Here is a 5,000-nt window from a genome sequence, read left to right on the forward strand (position 1 = left end):
AGAGAGAGAGAGAGAGAGAGAGAGAGAGAGAGAGAGAGAGAGAGAGAGAGAGAGAGAGAGAGAGAGAGAGAGTGTGTGTGTTTTGCAAGGATGATGTCTTTGTGTTCTTGATATTTATATATTTTCTGCACACGTGTGCGCTCGCACATACATACATACACACATACACACACATATAGGCCTATATATATACATATATATATATATATATATATATATATATATATATATATATATATATATATATATATATATATATATATAAAAGAGAGGCTATCATAAAGAAACTCAAGAGATGGAAAGCCCATGGATACGAGGGAACAAATGCTGAGATGATACTGGCTGAAAATGTAGTAACCCCCAAAATACTTACAAGATTATTTTTTAGAATGTGGTATGAAGAAGCAAAACCTGATGGATGGGAGTTAAGGGTGTTGGTGAAAATGGCAGAAAACTAGACCTGACTGATTGCAATAATTACAGAGACAGAGGCATAATACTTACGTCAGTTGTCATGAAACTATATAGCAAGTGCAAAGTTAATGTAAATGGAGTCCTATCAAATGAATTTCCAGTGAACAGCGGAGTACTCCAAGGGAATGTGTTGTCACCTCTGATGTTTATCCTCCTCATGGATTTTGTAATGCAATAGAACAGTCGGAGATGGGGGAGGATTGGACTGGATTGGTAACAGGAAATCAGCAAACCTAAAGTATGGTGATGATGCTGTCATTATTAGCAGAACACCACAAGATTTGCAATGCTTGCTTACCAGAATGCATGAAATATCACACGAGGTTGGGCTCAAGATAAACAGAAGAAAGGAAGAGATGATGAGAACGTGATATGCAATGGAAGATGAAATATCATTGGAGGGAGAGGGGATTAATGAGGTAGAATTATTTAAGTATCTAGGAACTATAATCTCCATAACAGGGTCTTTAGCATTAGAGTTTAGTGAAAGATTAAGCAAATCATGCAATGGCTAGGTTAAGCAAAATTTGGAAATCAAATCGCTTGAAATTACATATAAAAATCAGACTATATATCAGTTAAGTGAGATCGGTGTTACTGTATGGACATGAGACATGGTATGACAATGAAACAATCTCCAATAAGTTTAGATTTGAGAATAAAGGCCTCAGAAGGATATTGGGAGTTAAATGACGGCATGGGATTAGAAATGAAATTATAAGAGATTGCTCGAGTGTCATATTGTGGATGATATCATGATCTCTTTGCACTTCCCCAAGAGAGCTTAGTTCACCAAGCTTTCAACTTGGCTACACAAGGCACTAGAAGACTTGGAAGACCCAGGCCTACACGGTTGAGGATTATGAAGCGTGAAATAGGAAGTGATGAATGGAGAAGTAATGAATTAAAAGCTCAAGAGAGAGACGAGTGGTGAAATTTAACTGAGGCCCTTTGCGTCAATAGGAGTAAGAGAAGATGATTATTATTAAGTTTGGAAATTAGCCGTTTGCCTTTAGGTTAACGGATCGGCAGGTTTCACTCCAGTAGATATGAAGGATTTTTTTTTATTTTTTTTTATTTTGTAGATATGAAGGAACGGTGTATTAGTAAATAATTTTGTTATGTAGTTCTCTTTCGGATTTTGAAACTTTAAAAATATCCGTTGTAGTAATCGTTATCTTGATAGAAGTTTTTTTTAGCATATATCGTTACTTGTAAAGTTCTAAGACGTGCTGCCATTGAAATTATTTCAAGATCGCTATATTCGAGATCTGTCCATGGTGTATTTGGCTTTGGCATACGGAGTAAACATGACCGGCAGTGTAACATATATTCAGATGCACTTACACGTAACTAAAACAGGTAAAACTGCTCTTTAAGATGAATGACTTCAGTTATATGTGACAAAGGAACTATTATTTCCCATATATACTAAAAAACAAGTGTATAACTACACACACATTGTATATACATATATATATATATATATATATATATATATATATATATATATATATATATATATATATGTATATATATATATATATATATATATATACATACATTTTCTCCTTGTTATGCTGAGGGGGGAGAGGGAGTCGTCATACCCTGGTGAGAGCGGATACCCAAAGACGTATACTCGGAAACACACTCTCCCACATCTTGACGAGCGAACGGTTTGTTGTTAGGAAAGGGGGAGGGGGTGGGAATGGTTGAATCTGTGCGTGTGTTTGCATATCTATCTAAATATTTAGACGTCACTTTTGACGGCTCGGGCACACTACAGTCCATTTCTTTTAGCGATGCATATTTGCACCGACTCGCGGCGGTGCCCTTTTAGCTCGGAAAAGTTTCCTGATCGCTGATTGGTTAGAACTATCTTGTTCAACCAATCAGCGATCCGGAAACTTTTCCGAGCTAAAAGGGCACCGCTGCGAGTCGGTGCAAATATGCATCGCTAAAAGAAATGGACTATAGTTGAATAGTAATAATTAACAAAAACAGAACGCTTATCCAGCGAATGTCAACAGGCGGTGCTGCATTTTCCACTCACACTAAGTTAAGACACGACGATATTTATAGAGTTCATACAAATTGACTAGAAAGGATTTTTTCCCTTTTTCGGTAGAAAAAAAAGGGGTGTACTCAGTTACAAGCGATTGAACTGGTGGTCAGTAGACCTTGAGAGATCCACGAACCTAGCAAACGTAAGCTGAGCATTGCACCACCCACCTGGTTTGGTTACTTGCACCTTAAGGAATTCGTTCGTGTAGCCACTTCCATAATGTATTCTAATAATACTATTCTTTTAATCGGAGTAACATTAGAATGATAATGTCGCCACTAAAGGAAAATATTAAACGAGAAACTGTGTTACCATGATTAAGAGCGCACTTCCATGCAGCCAAGTTATCGCAAAAGGTAAACATTTGATTTCGAGTTTTAAAATGCAAGAAGTTTGATACGCTTTGTATTTATATCGTATTTACTTTCGCCCTGGCTTTCGGATTAAGGCCGAATGACATTCTTTCCCAAAGGCTCAACCTGGGGCTGGCTTAGAGGAAAGCAGAAGGAAAAGGGAAAACAGTTTTCCGGAGATTAGGGGTATTCGGATTAAAACTGTTTTTTGTTGAATGTTGGTGAACAGTCGCGCACTGCTTCTATGCATCCGGTTGCATATTAGCGAAGTCTGGAAGGGTTTGTCCCTGGACGAAATTAAAGCCAATCACAGCACAAGTAAGTATCAGAGGCGAGTATTGCCTTATGCACTCGGTTGCATATTAGCGAAGTCTGGAAGGGTTTGTCCCGGGACGAAATTAGAGCCCATCAGAGCACAAGTAAGTATCAGAGGCGAGTATTGCCAAACTTTAATAGTGACCCACGCGGATGGCGTGCGCTGCACATCCATGTACCGCTAACCAGAACAGAGGAGCAGTGAGATTGTTTAATTGTAGCGAAGAGAGCCACGGGGGAGCAACGTCATTTAAGGAACATGATATAAAGTGATCTGGCAAGTGGTTCCAAGTAGTACCGGGTAGGTGGTTACGTTGTAGGTTTGCAGTACATCCCTCCGTTGAGCAAGCTCACTGTGATTGGCTCTAATTTCACAATGGGACAAACCCTTCCAGTCTTCGCTAAATGCCACCCAGTCCTTATTACAATCCATTGCTGCTCTTCCGAGTTTCCTCCATCGCTGGTTTGTACCATTCTAATGACCCTGTTAAATTCTGATATATGTAGGCTTTGTTGAAAGTTGTCTTCAAGTTTATCCTTAACTTTCAGTACCAACGACGGTAGTCTACTTTCATCATACATGCTACAATACTGTTGTTGGTAGGTTTATTGATTCTTTAGATTGCTATTAATTTAGTTCTGTTTTAGAGTTAATCAATTATGGCCTTTCTTTATTATCGAATACCGATCCGTCGTCCTTATTTATTTTGCGCTCTTCTAATAGTGTTCTGGCACCCTAGTTAAAACCGTTTCTAGGTCATGATTCATTGGTTTGAAGCTCGAGCCCTGCTCACAGCTCAGAAGAGTTTTCACTAGCGTTCAGGGAGCTTATAAGTCTACATGGTGAGTCATCAGCAATCAGCACCCATTGCGTGTCCCACTCTGGTCCTATATCGAGGGGGAGGGGCCTGGATCTCACATACACACCCACACACACACAAAGACAATAGCATCTGACCGGCCGGGAATCAAACCATGGTCCAGGATGCTTGTATGACAGTGACAATTATCATTTAGCCACGTGGCTAAATGGCAATTGTGCCAGGAGGCTTGTATGGCAGTGACAATACCATTTAGCCACGGGGCTAAATGGTATTTTCTCAGTGAAACAAGCATCCTGGACCAGGGTTCGATTCTCGGCCGGTCAGATGCTATTGTCTTTGAGTGGTTCCTCAGTGGGACTCTGATTTCGGATTCGATAAGAGAATCCAGACATTAATGTATTAAAGTATATAGCTTACTTGAATATATATATATATATATATATATATATATATATATATATATATATATATATATATATATATATATATATATATATATATATATATATAAAGAGAGAGAGAGAGAGAGAGAGAGAGAGAGAGAGAGAGAGAGAGAGAGAGAGAGATTTGATCTTTGTTACACAGGGGAAATTCTCTTAGTGAATAATTTCTATTTTAATATGCCTAGAGCTCTTACATATTGTGAGTACTGAGATGATATTTGTTTTTCTGTGTACTAGCGTCAAAAAATCTATATTGCGAAATTATGGAATTGCCTTTTTTCATCATCAATATAATGACGTCTCTAAATTCCTGTCTTTCAAGATTGTATTGAAAAGTGTCCCGTAATTTTTTTTCCGAGGATTTTGCAAATAAGAGTTTAATGGGAATGCACTTGACCCTGTCCTGCATGTTATTGAAAATTCTGTTGAATGTGAAATTTTAATGTGCATAGCCTTGACCCTTAGAAACTTAACCAAGTCATCAGTATTCAATTTCTGGTTTGTTTGGCAGTTGCAAAGTCTCGTG

The sequence above is a fragment of the Palaemon carinicauda genome, chromosome 24 (genome assembly GCF_036898095.1).
Source record: "Palaemon carinicauda isolate YSFRI2023 chromosome 24, ASM3689809v2, whole genome shotgun sequence".
Lineage (NCBI taxonomy): Eukaryota > Metazoa > Arthropoda > Malacostraca > Decapoda > Palaemonidae > Palaemon > Palaemon carinicauda.